Raw genomic sequence first — 17,590 nt, forward strand, 5'->3', positions numbered from 1 at the left:
GTATTATCAAAAGCTCTCCATTGCTGGTTACCAAGTAATATGCTAACAATAGTTTTGAGTAATTACCAATAGTGTCTAGTCCCTTTAACTAGTATAGCCTTTCATAGTTGAAGCCAATGCATCATTATTGAGGTCTGATATGTCTGTATGTTTTTAAAACGGAAGTAGAGGGGGAATACCCTTGCAGGTGGCACCCCCTAACTAAATGTTGAACAAAAGTTATGCATTGACCAACCTCGACTCGCGTGCCCCCACGCGCATCTGCCCGTGTCTGCAACTAGACAAACGGCCGTCCGCAGTTGGTATTTTCCACAAAAGGCATGTAATTTCAAACCTGTTTAAAGGCACTGGACACTATTGGTTAATACTCAAAATAACCTTTTGCATCAAAACTTGCCTGGTAACGAGCAACGGAGAGCTGTTGGTCGTAAAAACATTGTTAGAAACGGATCCCTCTGATTGTATAGTTTTTGAGAAAGAGGTAATTTCTCACTCAAATATTAAATAATTTCAGGGCTGAAGCCTTTTGTTAGGCATATACATTATTGTGCAACAAGGGTGTTTTTACTTGGATGAACAATGGAGCCAAACTTTTCACAGGTTTGTTGTTTTATGCATTGTGTTGGGATACACCAAGTGAGATTACACGGTCCTTTTCCCCTGACCAAAAGTATCATCTTGCCTTTAAAGAATTTCTAAAATTTATTGCGATCACCCCCCCCAAAATGAATGTCTGATGGGAGTTTATTGAGCTGAGACGCAGTTGATATTATGTAACTACATATAATTACCATGTCATGCTTTACTTATTTCTAGTGTAAAGACAATGGGTGATCATCTTGTCACAAGTTAGGTACTGTACCGCATTGACATAATTCACATTTTGTTTGCATTGATTTAACTGGTTTATAAAACATGGAAAGCAAGTTTAACTAGAGTTCTTAAGCACTCAGAACACTACTCAAAAGAGATTTACACATGGTGCTACCGCAAGCCTCACTAAAGTTTAAAGTCCTACTTGGTTAATTGATAGTTCACGGTCTTTACACCCCCAGAAGTCAAGGAAAACCCTTCAAATAAAAGACCTCTTCAAATAAAAGACATCTTCAGCACCCGGATATTGCATTGTCTTGAGCTGAATTATAAATTAAAACAATTAATCTTTTTTGAGTACATGCTTTATCAAAATAGTTTTGTTTATAGACATCGATAACAGCACGGCTCGTGCGGACACGCGAGGCGAGAGCCGCCGTCGGGAGCCTTTGTTTACCGGGGGCCCGTTGGCCTCTAACGTCCACCTGCAAGCGGGGAAACCGCCTGTTGGGCTCATGGGGGGAAATCCCCTTGATTTAAAGAGCCAGGACTTTTCTATTGTTTGATTTGTATGTTTGGATATAGAGTAAAGTATTACCTATAACTTGCAGAGAAAGTGCATTTTTGGAAAGGAATCTCACACATCGGGTTTATTGCAGCCCCTTCAAAAGAGAAATGAGTTAATAAATAAGTAATAGATTGATCGACGTAAGAAGTTGATGGCAGGCACAGAATCTTGTGTCTGCTGGTGACCTATAATTATAAGCAAGGCAAGAGCAAAACAAAAAGTCACAATTGGTCGTATTTTCATCTTATTCATACACTATAGGCCTATATTTTTGTTACGAGCTCACATAAACAGAATAATACTCGATAAAGCCCACGTGCATTGTAATAAACTATTTCTGAAATTGTTCCCCACAATACAGGAAATAAGAATTTTACCATTGAAATTAGCCACAGACAAAAAATGAGCTAAAACGCACGCACACAATTTCGTATAGAGAAGTGAGCACAACAGTTCAAATCTAAACGTGTCGACTTCGAAACCAACAAAAATATGATCAGAGAATAAAACCTTGAACCATTGCTCCAAAGATATTTGTGTGCACTAGTAACGGACAAACCCATCGCTTGACAACAAGAGAGTATTTATGGCAACATTTACAGTCAACAGTGGTGAAGAAACGGAGATGCAACTGGGTTACTGCAGGATGTATTGCCTGGGATTTTGGGCGTAAGCAGCGACCCACAATGAACCCAACGGAAGTCACACAAGGTTCCTACTTCTTTTTTTTGGAAGTAAACAACAACTATTTCTTTGAACGTTTAATATAAATTACAATCAATTTCGAAATAGAGGCTTACTTCACCAACCCAGAAACCAACGCCCACTATTTGGGGAAAGACAAACATGTAAAATGTATCAGAGATCGAGTTCTTATGGCCATATTTAGGTGTAAAACTCTCTGGTGATTAAGAGCAATACAAACCTGCAGGATCCCGACTGTGGTAATTATGGGCTAAACTTTTCCCGCCCAAATATTGTGGAACATTCAAGAAAGCTCGTACCAAGCAATGAGTAATATTCAACAACGCCCCCAACTAAAGTTGGTATCAGGTACTACCACTGATTTTGAGCTGCAAAGTGTGAGTTGTCATCCCCTATGGGGAGGAGGTTGCGGAGTCAATACCCTTTCTTTTGTGCCCAGCCCCTTGCAGAGAGGGTCTTTCTGTGAGAAAGATGTATTTTGGGTGGGGGTAGACTGACCCCATCTGACTGGACCTTAACTCCAAATGTGCACTATACAATCATGGAGGAAAAAATCTAATTTTTCCTCCATGATAACCCAGGCCTGATACTTCACGGAGGCAACGCAGGCGTTTGTATCTATGTCCCTGGTCATTGTCTTGGTGCAGTAAAAATTTACAATTTCCTCATAGGGTAACCTTACCAAGGAGAACATGCCTTGGTGCCTTTGCCCTTTCCAACGAAGCATACAGGCATGTAACCCCCCCCCCCCCCTCCCGTTATTTCTTGTTTCCGAATTGGCGACGAACGGCTTCAGCTATCTACGACTGTTGCTAACGGACGTCCTATACAACGCGTGGTGACGTGGCGGCCCAGTCATAGCCACGGCTGCGGCTGTAGCCGCCATAAAGCGAGCTTTCATTTTCGTCCAATTTGAAACGCTGCAGATAAACCAAAATTACATACAAAAATGTTTTATATACCGCCATTTCATCAAGATCACAGCGCACTGCAGCGGTTTGTGATGATACACAGCAAAAAGCAACATTTTAACGATGATGATACAAAACTGCAAAATAATATCACAAATAACAAAACCCACTATGATTCAATTTTGATCAACAAGACTTGTCATTGTGCATCATATTCATAAACATTACCAATTGTGACCCTACCTTTCTCTTAAATAACTACCTGTTGTTTTCAACTTTGAGTCAATTACCCAAACCAAATTTGGTTGCGACAAGCACGGTAAGCACCCACAACGGTGACTCGGGAATTTAGTGACAACATGGCCCTTGGAAACTGGTGACAAACCTCCAAAGACTCACAAAAAACAAATGATGATTTATTTGTGCACCAAACGTCAAACAATTAAGTATTTATTTGCACCGGGTGGTCATATGGCATCATACACGCCTTAGAACCTCATACTGAGATAAGAAATGACATTCCAATTCAATTGTTTTTACTCTAAAATTCTACACTCCAAACAAAAACTTACCAATAATTATGACTCTATGACAACAGACGATTTGTATTTTGATATTTCCCTTTGCGGAATTGTTTGGAAAGTACCCTAAGCTATAAATAGCGAGTTATTCATCATATAAGCTTCCGTTTGTATGACTCAACCATTGGACCTCAGCCAATTGGAATCTCCCGTAGTGAATGATGTGATGATTCATTCATGCTTTTATTTTGGTCGATCACGGTGATTGGTCACTATTCTGTGCGCGTCATGAATAATGCATGTCAAAGATGTCCCCCCCCCCCCCCCCCCCCGGCAATGGAGCACCAGTGGTAATTATTCTTACTGAAGGAAAAGCACACAAAACAATACATCTCCCAAAAGTGTTTTTAAATCTGAATTAATTGTAACTTTAATCTGGGGAACTTCAAATCAAGCCCTAATCGTCAAACGTTTCCTGGGACGACCCTTGACAGGCTTCGCGCGTTTCTCTTGATTTCTCTGCAGGCCTACTGTTTTTCATTTTCTCCTTTCAAAACTTGTATTTAAACTTCAACGGAAGACCCAGTAAACACATAAGCAGCTAAAAAATCTACTCCTGCTAAAAAAAAACTCAACAAAGTTCAGAATGCACGAGCGATCCAGCAACTTCATCTCCAACAATTTATCGGGGCCCTTAAGCGGGCCCCTACCTCACAGCACGGTAGGCCACACTCGCACGCACCTCCTATTTTCGCTGAATTATGATTTTCATGAAATCAGGGAGAACATAAAAACAACATTTGCAAAAAAAATACCAAGAAAGGCTCAAAGTGCAATATAGTTTTAAAAGGAATCATACTCCACGGCCCCTGAGCGGGCCCAAGTCTGATGCTGTTGCAGGTTGCTAGCTGCACGCTGTGCATTGTCATATTATGAGTATACACTCGCCCTTTAGCCATACCCTGGATCCATTGCAGGTATTACGTAATAAAGTATAAGGCATCTTCTTTACTTTGCTTATTAAAAATCTTAACAACTTTTATGTTTTGCAAATGGAAATCGAATTGTTTTGTTTTTTTCATCAACAATAAGCTGCCATATACAAGTTTCTGTCTCGTGAGTGACAGAGTTCTCAATAGGATGTGTGCATTTTAATGTTATTCAACATGATTTGTCTGATTATAAAACGGTTTTAATTGTTGACACACCAATAAGAAACTGCACACAATCATCAAAACGACCACTGGTTTATTTATTGATCATAAAAAGATACCATCATCAATGAACAGATTGGAAAGTAATCAATAGTCTCATCGAACCTTGGGGTTTTCCTGTGGCCAAAAGTTCGATTCCCAGGTCTCTCTTTTTATTAAAGATCACGATGATAGAGTTCGTGACACATTCCAAAATCTGAATCATTGATTTCGAGCTGATAAAGCATGTGTCATGTGATGCGTCATGTGGTGCGCCATGTGGTGCGTCATGTGGTGCGTCACGTGACCAATGAGGGGCTATCCTGTAACCACAATGACTTATTGTTTACACCAATGTTCCCATAAGAGGTTCTGATTTGGGTGAAGAGGAGGGGAAAAGGCCTATTAACCAGTCCTGATTGGTCACTGAAGTTGTTCAACCATCATGATTGGTCAATCGATATCGGGCTGTCATGGTTCTTATCTTGAGTCACGTTTTTGAAAGGAATCCTGTGGAAAAAGTGCTTTCGGGAAAAAGGTTGACACAATATGAGTAAAACAAACTTATGGTAATACTTAAAATTAAATTGATTTATAGTACACACCTCAAATAAGAATACATTTGAAACCCCAAATTGTTTACCTTCGTCTTTATTGAACATACTTGTGGAACTTCTTTTGTGTTGTTGTTTTTACTCTGATATTAATATTTAGCCTAAACTGCTACTAATCTTTTTATAAAACAAACTTTAAAATGTTCTTGTTAATCCTAATGTTTGTTTGTAGCTGTTGGGCACCTCTAAAACATATAAATAAGTCTGATTAATCAATGCCACTGTCAAACATTGAATCCTCCATGTTTTATTTTTGCGTTCCGAAATGGAGTTTTCGGGCAGTCTGCAATGTTAACCTTTGTTTACTTTTATTTATTTTTTTAAATGACAACTTCTGAAGACACAAAGCACTCGAGAAGCGTTAATAACCACGGCGGCCTGCCAGACGAAAAGAAAGCTTAATTTATCACTTATAAGAACTTAAAGGACTGGCCGCAAGAAACTAAATACCCAAAACTGTAGCCGTCCGGCATTGCCGCTTCTTGATCCCATGGAGATCTAAGAGACCTCGGGGTGTAATCAGCCAATTTAACCCGCTATCATTCACAGAGTAAATCACGCCGTAAAATGACACTTTTATAACTGCCAATTTGTCTCTGGTGTGCGCCAGATCATCTCGCACTGTGTTTTCCCACCTTTTTGTCGCTCTGGCGTCCATCCATAATTCCCACGAATATGATATTCCGAGTATGACCTAGGATTCGCCTATACGCAACTTTGATTACAGTCACGTGGTCTTACGTCACATGACCTTAATAAACGGACACTTTTCCCGGGGGTCAAATAGTTGCGAAAAGTTCTTTGTTTTTTGTTTATCCTTTGTCGTCCTAAGAAATATCCAGTCTGCGACCTATGCTCTCTTCGTAGTACAAATAGGCAAGATGATATTGAATCAATGCATTTTTTTTAAATAATTTATTTAAAAGATTAAAGTTCTGTCAACAACATTTTAATCATCCTATTAAAATGCAAAGCTTTGCCTACTGAGGGACGATTAGCTGTGCCTTTATAATTTTCTGAAAATAAAAGTACTTACAATTCTACACTGTTTACAATTCTTTAAGATTTCCAAAGATGATGTGTAAAGAACTCACCAGATATTTTAACTTTGTAAAAAAACGCGTTATTTATGTTTAAGATACATAGGCCCTATATCAAACAAAATGATTCAGTTATCAATTCACACTTTTGTTTCCCCATTTCCATGGTTTCCCAAACTACTCCTAACATAACTGGTCACTTCCAAACTTTTGTCCTGTGGAATTTGACGATGTTTATCTAGAGTGTACTTCATCGAACCCAGTGCACTATGTTTACAGCTGAAAACCTGGCCAACTTTATTAGCTGGTATCCATGACTATCCAATGTGGTTGCCAATGATACCGGATACCAGTACATTCTATGATTGGCTGATGACCTAACATGCCTATAGATGAGTCATCCATCCCGAGGTCATTTGGGGTCAACTTGGAGCGCACCGCGTGGGCGCTCAAACCATACTGCGACTCCACCAAAACATCAGTTCAGAAAAGCTGATCTTTCGCACCTAGGATAATTGGGCGAGGAATGAAATAATGGCGAGGTGTCCCCACTGTAAACCCAACGTCAAGGTGACGATTACAACCAGTGATTAAACCAAAGAGTCATGGATATTAAGTACGTCTGAGTCGCTTCCTACAGTACGGTGAAGCAACTAAATCTTTTCTCAAATCCACAAGTCCCCGGGGGAATTTATCATCCTTAGATTCCGTATTTGATAATCTTGTGCAGAAACCGGATAATAATTTGAGAAAATTTCTCCCAGAAACCTGATAATATGTTGTTTATTACACCGGATATTTTAACAGTCTGTTTTCAGGTGTGTTTTTGTTTCTTTTTTTCAGAAGTTGGCAATGGGTGAGATGGATAACAAAATAATGAAAAGGACCATTGTCTGAACTTGAAAACAAAATATGAAAAAGGTTATTGGTGGACGCTGAGATGCGAGGATCAAGTTAAATATTTGAAACCAAATCAGCAAGATTTTGATGAAGAATACCGTGATTTTGTTATAATTTAAATTACACCCAAATATCTTTGTACCCCTGGACTTTGATAAACCTGCCCCAGATATGACCTTTAACCACGATGCAAAGAGTTAACAGTTTCTGATTTAGAATTCGAATTAGGTCAATCACGAAAGTGAATTTGCTGACATTACAAAATAAGATGTTCTACTTAAACCCCTGATAATGCTAACAGAGCAAATAGTGTTATAAGGGGTTTACCTAACGGTCAACTGAAGGTGAGAGAGTTCTAGTTTGTTTGTTTGTTTGTTTGTTTGTTTGTTTGTTTGTTTGTTTGTTTGTTTGTTTGTTTGTTTGTTTGCTTGTTTGTTTGTTTGTTTGTTTGTTTGTTTGTTTGTTTGTTTGTTTGTTTGTTTGTTTGTTTGTTTGTTTGTTTGTTTGTTTGTGTGCTTGTTTGTTTTTGTTTTTTTGCTTGTTTGTTTGTTTGTCTGATGGGGGTGTTTAAGTGGGGTTTTGTTCTGTTTGGGGCTGGTTTGTTTACTTATTTGATCATGGTTTGATTCATTATTATGTTTAAATTATTATTATATATTAACATTAACAAACTTTGAAGTTAATAATCACGATTGCTTTCGTTCGTCTAGTTTTGTTTTCTGTTTTTCTTTTGTTTGTTCTTTTGTTTGTTTATTTAATGTTTGTATAACACCTCAAATAAACGCGTCGACAAACTTTGAAGTTCGCCGAGCTATATTGCAAAATTAAAAATTACCTTGTATTTAGTTTGCTGTAACAACACCCTATACTTGATGGTTAGAATTTTCTTTTGAGAACTTGTCTTTCTAACTGCTTGATATCGTACAGTGTTGTCTTAGATGCAGATTAGCTGATCTATAAAAAATACTTTTATCACTTATTTTGTAAAGCAGCAATAGTTGTAGCATAGAGGAAGGAACCTCGATGGTTGTAGGGAGCTGCGAAATAGGGTAAGCACTGCCTGCGATTCACATGCCCTTTGTGGGACACCCAAAAAAACATAACCTTGAAGATCTAACCATGATCTAACTATAGATACCCAAACAACAGTGAAGGATACAACGCGATGTAAAGAAACCCCCAAGGTACTGAGCAATAACCCAACTGCACTGTCTAAAAACCATGACAGCATGTTTCAGGAATGCGGCTTCGCCAGAGGAGCCAACTTTTTTTAAGAGTAGATCCCTCTGTATTGCTAACAGGTGTATTGTATACGAAGGATGCGTGCAATTCCATTACGGGGTTTTTGAGAAAAGAGCAATGTGGTTTGAGCTATTGTTGTGTTAATTGTGTCCGCTGTTATTTATGCTTTTTGTTTAATACATCATAAGTCCGTATAAAATGTTCTCAGGCTTTACGTTTTCATTTTTATGAATCAACTTGTTGACGTCATTGTTCAGAGTCTCGGGGTATTTCCAACCAACCATTCAGAGAAACACATCATGCACCGCTACGTATAAATGCACGGTTCTGAGCATTTAAAAAGTGTTTTCTCACTTAAAAGAATTCCCCATCGTGAGTTTTTTTATGAATCAAGTAAAAAATGTTATACAGGATTGGTGAGGATAAAAAACTTAGTCTGAAATCTGGCTGATTACGTAGTTAATTATACTACACCCATTTTTCTGTGAAATATTTTTCTTTGGAAATGAAATCACAATATTCGAGAAATCTGTATCCGAAACCTAACAGGAAAAACCACAACAGTTGATTTCGGTTGTGACAACTACAGTTAAAGAAGGCGTGTTTATTATGCTACAAATATTGTTGGCCTAGTACATGGTTTTTCACGATTTTCTCTTGGTTCAAACAACGGATTACGGAACCCATTTTCACATGTTTTTCATTTCATGTGGTTGATCACACAAAACATGAAAACTGTCTGTGACTATTTTGTCAGCTCTATACCAATCATAAGTACTCTCAAAATATGTCGAAAGTTTGTTATCAATATGTCTACGTGACGGTTGGTCTCATATAGTTCTTTTGATCACGTTTTTGAAGTTCTCTACAAAACTTTATCTCCCTTTGCCCTTCTCCTCCCGGCTCTATACAATTCTGCAAATATCCACCGGGACTAACGACTTAATTTGCACAATGGCATCCGACGGCCATTCCTAATTGGTCATAAATTCATAATTAGTCGGGGTAGTAAGACAGAGCAAGTGTTTCAGCCACCTGTGCCTTTCTAATACATGTGGGCAGGTAGGTATGATTTATATGCCTGCCCAAGTGGGGATTAGTTGATAATTATTGTTGAACATGTTTACCGTTTGCGAAAATTTACACCATGTCTAAAGTGTGTTTAAATAAACTAGGGAGTTAGATCGGCTTTTAGATTCAAAGGTTTGCAGGCAATCTGCTCTCAAAGTAATAATTTTCGTCCTGACCTTCAGAACCATTAACATTTAGGCCATGATGACTTTAAAGATAAATCATGTTTTGGGAACCATTTTTGATTGTTTCAAAATGTACAGAGCCTCAGAGCATGGACTACCCGCAGGCACGATTTGTACACAGCCTATGAAAGAAAACATTAAAATCTTATATTTTATGGAGATTGCACTGTCCAATTCGATATGATGAAAAGGGAACATCTAAAAACTTATCCCGCTTTTACTTTCATAACTCTTGGATTTATGTGGAAATTATTACACAAAATGACAACTTTATCATATGACCAGTGTAGTATCTTGCCTGCCAATAAACTCAAAGAATGTACAAGGTCACACTTATTGTTAACAAAGTTCACATGGTCTATAGAAATCACAATAAAAGTATACGCGTGAACATTTCATTTAAAAAGATGGCGTTTTTAAAATATCGTCATTAATCTGAACCGGTTATTTTCCTTCGCAGGAAGAATCCGTAATCCGTAATTGGAATGCACAAGCTGAGAAACGTTTCATGCAGAAACATTTCTCAGATTGAAATGTTTTTGAATCCCCCCCCCCCTCTCTCTCTCTCTCTCTAAAACCACATTCCTTTCAAGTGAAATGTTTCTCAAAATAGTATACTTTGATATTTACACGAGCTGCAATGTCTCACCAAGTTTGTTTTTGCTTTTCATTAATTGTTGAAGTAATTACCAAAGGTCCCACCCTGTAAGTCTAAATGTGTGACAAAATAATCATAACCGCATAAATCTTTAAAAATTCTACCTTTTTAATGACTTCAAAGAGGCATAGCAACAACATTGACTGGTGTTATTTACAAAGTACTATCAAATACATGTTTCATACAGTCTACAAACTCCCGAGTCAACACTGGGCCGAATTCCGGGTCCCGTAGGGCCTGGTCCAGAATCTGTGTCAAGATGATCAAGACAGGGGTCAAACTGACCTTGATTACTAGTTGCTGGGTCAGCCTGGTACTACAATGGCGCAGACACTCCTGATGAGAACTGGAATCTGGATCAAGTCTGCTGGGGGCAATTTGTGGTGGTGTTTGTTTTTCGAAACAGTCACAAACGAATTGGGTTTAATCACGTGGGATTTGGGTTAAACCCCGTGAGATTTGGGTTGATACGGCAAGAACCTGGGTCCAATTTCATAGTGCTGTTGGCAGAAACTATTGCTTAAATTTTTCTGCTAAGCAAAGAAAAAAAAGAATACCAGTCTCAAGTTGCACATGTGACTGGCAATTTTGATGTAACCATATTCTGCAACGCATGATTTTGTTGTGCTTAGCTATACTTGTTGTGCTAAATTTGGCTCTGGTCAAAATGCCTGGAGAGGACATGTGGATCAAATCATGCCGCGGCCATCTTTGTGCGATTCCCTGTAAGCAAAGCGAGAAAGGAATGCCGAATCTCTTAATACCAAAGTGGTACCTGACCATTTGCTCGTCGAACCTCATTTTTGGTTTTATAATACTTCCGGTAGGACACAAACAAGATGGCTGCGTGCGCATGTTATGATAATGACATGACAAAAGATACACAAACAATGTATTTCGGTTTCATTCGCAAGAATTAGGTCAACAAATTACACCTTCGGCTAAAACCAATGTTGGTAAACTAACATTTGAAAATGGAGGGGTGACGGGTGAGTGGTCACAAAAATGTCACAAGAAAAATTAATGTGAGCTAGCAAAACATACAAAAACAACACAACTAAAACAAAAAATGTATTTAACTTCCGAAATTATGATGACATGCTGTCTGTACAATGACGATGTGAAATATTATATCTCATTTTGTTTTGTCTTTACAATACTTTCGCAACCGTACAAGACATCTTATGATTTTGTCTGCAATACTTCCGTTTTCATGGACAGAAATATAAATTGGCAGTAATTTGGATGTCATGCTGCGACTAAGTTTGGAGTTATTATTACAAAAACAGTTATGTTCTAACTGTTGCAACAGGGCTGTTTTCAACTGGAATTGTTTATTCTGGAAAAAATCAGAAATGTCATTGATGATAAAATTTAATTTGTACTCAAAATGTGTATTTTGTCATATTTGTGAAGGGACTGTCCCAATTTTATTTGTCCAGGAAGTACACAGGGCAATGGCCTCACAATCGCACTGCAAGTCACGCCCCACGAGTAGTGCTTTAGCTGTTCAGTTATGAGGGTTTTTAAAGAGTGATTTGATGTTTGTTTGTTTAATTTCTTATTTATTTTTACTTATTTATTTATATTTTGATTAGTTTCATGGTTGGTTGGTTTTGTTTGTTTGGTTGGTCGATTCGACACTATTGATTGGTTGAATCATGGGAATATGTAAATGACGTTTTCGGTCAACAACAACATCATGTTTTGGTTTCAAGTACACCAAGCAAGCTACAGATCTCAAGACAAAGTCAACTTTCTTACCCTCAAAAGAACCGCCAAGATCTCAACGCAGACGACTTATGATCACCCACGCAGCTTTGGTCTCCAGAGTTGTTTCCAAAGAGGATCCAATGCATTAGCAGCTTGCCATCTTGGACCATTTGGTCTGATTCATTAAAAAGACAGCCAAAATAGAGCATCACCTGTGGCTGGGGATTATTCAGCTGTGGACATCACAGTAGGTCCAGGAACTGATGGGTCCTTCTAGGGGGGCAAGAGGTTTGTTGAGATCATTCAGTCACTATTATCGTCAGGTTTGTAACCGATGAGTCACTCTGCGAGGTTCCCCCGGATTTGTGCATTGAGTTTTCTAAAAGTATTAAGTGTTGACAACGTGTAGTTGGTGAGTAAATGACGTGATACTCGCTGACAAGTTATGGCATAGAGTAAGGACATGTATGGGAACAAAATGGTCGATGTTTATCTTCACGAAATGTAGTTTCTGTTTTAAAATGACAATAATTATTAAACATTAATGAGGCAACTATAGGGGGTTCATTTTTTATGCTTCAAATAGTATTTTTGATTAAGCAAAAAAGTCATAAACCAATTAGGCCTATTGGCAGCCAATATTTAAGCCTGTGATTTGTGTGGACCTGTTTTTGTTCTGAAACTTTGTATAATGGTTAAACTGAAGCCTTTTTAGAGCATTGAACCATGGGTGGACAGTTAAGGACAGTTAAGGGTCATAGTTAATCTACCATTTCGAACGGGGCATTAGACTCTCAAAAATACACTAAAGTGACTGGAAAGATCTTGCCGGACCAGACTGAATCCATCTTCAAATGGTAACCATGACAAAAAAACGACACCTGTTGAACAGAAACAATGTGCGTGGAAATCAAGATAACTCTTTTCGGCTTGCATCACCATCTGCACGTTCCATTCTCATTGATCAAGTTAGTAAACTTTGATGTCGTCTGCTAGCAGCCTGTTTGCCTACAATGCCAGAACGTTGATTGCATCTGACAGGTATCGGGTAACACTGACATACCAATCCACTGACGTGGAGTAGGAATGCCTCAAAATGACGACACTAACTGGGCACACAAAAACACTCCACCAACAAAAAAAGGTATACAAAACGCAAACAGTCATACCACACGAATGTTGGATAATATTGAGACAGAATACATGTAGGCCTACTCTGATTCAGGCGGGGGAAACACTATCTTTTATGAATTGCAACAAGTTGCTAAATCCATGGAGGTAGAACTAGCTACCTGCATGCTATTTTCAGATTTATATCTATTATATTTGTTTTTACCTTACACCGATGTGTATTAAGCACTGTATACTGAGTGCTTTCCCGATTTCTGTGAAAAGATCCACAGGCAAACCACTCGGTGGGATTTGAACCCACGACCTTTAAATTGCTAGAGCAGATGTTTTGCCACTATTTTATACAGACATGGCTACAAACTAACAATGAAAACATAAATACAGAACAAGAAACCTAACAAGTTGTCAAACCTTTCAATACATGTCACCTGATCGTGGGATTTCATCCGGACGGCAAGTAATTTCAAGTAACCTTTAGTCACAAGTGATAAAAAAAAGCAACTCGAGTCCGACTCGAGTCCAAGTCACTCGACTCGAGTCAACAACTATGGAATTCAAATAACCTACGACACTTTCTTCCTTCCTCCATTCTCTGCTATCCCTTGTTCCTCCAGAATGCTAAATTCGCATTATTTGTGTGACCGCAAAGGTAGAGACAATGACTAGTCGGGGTAGCCCGATTGTAGACTGTTTACATCAGGTATAAATTGATGATGTCATGAATCTTGCACAAGAATGAGAAAACAAATCATGTAACACTTCCTGTCACCAAACAACGCTGATTTTACATTTTTGAGCTCGATGTGGGGCGGTGTACTACTACCCTATTATGTTTTCATTGTGCGCTTTGGAATCTCAGGAATTCTTTACAGGATTTTTAGGGGTGTCATTCGGTATACAAGAGGAAAATGGTGTGTTAAAGTACAGCCCTGTTCACACTACAATATTCACAGGACCGGCCTATTCACTCTGTGATCACTTTACCCCAGGGAATAGCCACCCCTGCTCCGGAGTATCGGGTAAGCGGTAAAACCCCTGTGTATTCTTGAAACTTGCAACCGGAACCCCGTCCTGTGTGAAAGTGCGCCGGGGTAATCGTTGGGTAAAACAAGTACCGGGCATCCCCGGGCTGTGTTCCATGAGGCAGTAAGAGGTAGTGTGAAAAGAGTTTCGTGAACATTAAGGGGGGGGGGTGGGGGTTACCCTCTGCCCTAATCAGGCATGAAGGGTTCTACTAAGAACAACACCCACCACATCATGGAGGTACGATCACATCATTGCCCCTTCAAAATGACCATAACGGGGGTTTTTCAGTTAAACCTGTTTACTTTATAAGCCTAACAAAACCGACACCGAAGGGGTTTGGGATCTATTTTGGGGTTGACTTAAAGACATGGACACAAGTTGGTAACTACTCAAAATATTGTAAGCATAAAAACTTGTGATAAACGGCTCCCTCTGAAGTAATGTAGTGTTTGAGTAAGAGGTTATTTCATTAAAAGACTTTAGAGCTGAAGCCTTTTTTTGGCATCTGAAAGCAAACAAGGGTGTTTTTTCTTCCAATATTTTCTTGCAATTTCGATGAAAAATTGAGTCTAAATTTTCACAGGTTTTTCTTATGCACATGTTGGGATTTAACAATTACCAAAGGTGTCCAGTGCCTTTAAAGAATCTTCCAGACTGCGGTTTGTGGTGAGGTGGTGAGACGCGTGGGCACGGGTCTCTATACGCCTCGGTCGTCCCCCATGACGGTCCAAAATAAATCCATGAATCTGTGAGAAAGTTTTTTTGTTGTTTACTAGTTCTGTACCTCCATTTATAGATTGATGACTCGATACACCTGTAATCAGATGCCCTTTTTAGAAACCACGAATTCGCGACTGTATCACCAGATTGTGTCTGTCAGTTTGGAAACGTCTTGAGAGAATTCAGGCGGTGAGACAGGTGACTGCTACAGGTCGAGTTGTCCTACGCGTATAGTGAAGCAGGTGACTGCTATAGTTCGAGTTTTCATACGCGTATAGTGGAGCAGGTGACTGATACAGGTCGAGTTGTCCTACGCGTATAGTGGAGTACCCTCAGTGCCCTCGTAGGGCATTTGGTGCTTGATATTTAGCATGGTGTACCCCCCCCCCGCCCTCTTATTGTGTTTTCATTGTGTGTTTGGAATCACAGGAATCTTTAGATAATTTTAGGGGGTAGATCTGTACAAGAGGGAAAGAGTGTGTGGTGGAACTTTGGTTGGGGTGGGCCACTCTTTGTCACACATCGGGCAAAGGAAGGCAGGGGACCTCCACGTTGTCACTTTATGAGCATTCATTACAAATATGCTTAAAATTTAAAACTTCATGAATAAGATTGTTAAGAAACCACCTAGTTCAAATTTCGCAACGTTGCTTGAGTAAATTTCTTTGTTGTAAGCAATAGCAGGGCCCAATTAATTCATAAACCCTGTAAGCATAAATCTCGCTAAGCACATACAAATCTTGCTGACCATTTAAAACCTCATGAAAGAGATCATCAAGCACCAGGATCGAATTTCACAAACTGTTCAAATTTCTTTGTTAATAAAAACGTTAAAGAAAAAGAGCAGGGCATCAACATGCAATCAAAAAAAAAGTATAAGCTGAACTATGATAATTTGGGCTTGTGACATGTTTCTGGTAAGCAATCACTTCTGTGCTTAGGTTATTGTGCTTGCATAGACCTACTTTATGAAATAATAGAAATCATATTGTCTATGTGACTTTTACTACCACGGAAGGCACGTGGTTTAGACAAGCTGAGCAATAGACCTTGTGCTCAAGGATACCGCTTCACATAATCATTACGAACCTTTGGTTTAATTGTTACTTGTTATGACACACAGAAAAACTTGAGCAAACTATTTCCCGCCACATTTTCGTCGTCATGGCAACATTTACGTACCCAGTATTGCGGTATTTGTTGACGTACCCTTGGTTGTTTTCTTTAGCTTTAGAGAAAAAAAATGAGAGAAACGTCATCAGTTTTAAACATAGTATTGTACCTTCTATTTCTAACGCGTGCTTTGCTTCTATTTCTAATGCGTGCTTTGCTTATTTAAGCAAGTTGGATATAACATCCACGTTGAAATGATGATATAAACGTGAGCAGTAATACAACGACAATCAGCACTTCTTATAAATAACACACGAGCTGAATTTGGTTGTGAATAAATAACTCAAGTTAACACAAGCCGCAACCTAGGACTGAAAAACGGGTCCTTTATCCGTTTAAAAGGATTGGATAAACTATTTATTATAGAATTCCAATCAAGGTACATGTATACGTTTTAATATATTTAGATATACATAGTTATAATGACTTCAGCATAGGGCCCTTAAAGCACACTAGGCCAAAACCACTGATTCTTCGGAATCCCCCCCCCCCCAATCACCCTTACCCCAACTCCATCCATATCCATCCCTCTTCCTCAAGTTAAATCTGTCTCGATTCGGTTTCATCCTTAGACTTGCTACGTAAGCTGTCCTTAACTCACTTTCTGACAGTGTTTAATTTTTAAAATACAATTTCTACAAACAATAGGACTAAATGTTGTGACTGTGCGGATGTGATTGGTCGATTGCCAAAAAAACACAATGGCATTGTCTGCCAACAAAGCTGATCTTTGGCTCAGCCTTACTCCTAAGGTCACTATGCCAATGAGCGGCTGGGGAACCCCTTCCGGTTGTGGTAGTCACTTCCGGTTTAGTGAGTCATACCACAGATTTGGCTCGTCCCAGGCATAGATTCGGGCGCCAAGAACTCAGAAATACCTTAAGTCAACTTACGTAGGCTATTCGGTATAAAAAGCAAGGGTTGGCAAAAGAAAATAGTAAGATATAAAACAAGACTGTACATTATTGAGAAGGTGTTTTATGAGAAGAACTGAGAGCAAAGCAGCATTCACTCACTCAGGTCTGGCCCCTGCCTCACAGTACTATATAAAGTGGTTGATCCAGGAAAAACGTACATGGTCTGGATGCATGTTGCGGAAAGATACGGGCCAGCTTGCTAAAATAGCCCCCACTGAAGAGTTGCCCCTGAACTCGTGATGAGACCAGGGTTAGGTTTGAAATACCATGAAAGGTCCGGTGACCCGGCCGACTTCCAATTCCCTTCTAGAGTCTACCTTGATCCCCTTGCTGTATTGACTAACACCCCACTCTCCCAACGCCACCACGGACACGCCCACAAAAAGGATACCCCGCTAACAGGGCCCAATTTCATAGAGCTGCTAAGCACAAAAATTTGCTTAGCATGACATTTCTGACAAAAACAGGATTACCAACCAAATTTCCACG

The 17,590-nt window shown here is 39.2% G+C and overlaps 1 protein-coding gene across 1 annotated transcript in view; it reads right to left on the reverse strand.

The window, feature by feature from the left end:
• Window positions 1-16,224, reverse strand: part of LOC117288984 — a 35,156-nt gene extending 18,932 nt beyond the window's left edge. Inside the window, exons 1-2 of the mRNA XM_033769863.1 lie at window positions 16,194-16,224; window positions 12,186-12,309 (exon numbers count right to left, since the gene is read on the reverse strand). The gene's annotated coding sequence lies outside the window, so the exon portion shown is untranslated. The remainder of the gene's footprint in view (window positions 1-12,185; window positions 12,310-16,193) is intronic.
• Between the last annotated feature and the right edge of the window lie 1,366 nt (window positions 16,225-17,590).

The sequence above is a fragment of the Asterias rubens genome, chromosome 4 (genome assembly GCF_902459465.1).
Source record: "Asterias rubens chromosome 4, eAstRub1.3, whole genome shotgun sequence".
Taxonomy (NCBI): Eukaryota; Metazoa; Echinodermata; class Asteroidea; order Forcipulatida; family Asteriidae; genus Asterias; species Asterias rubens.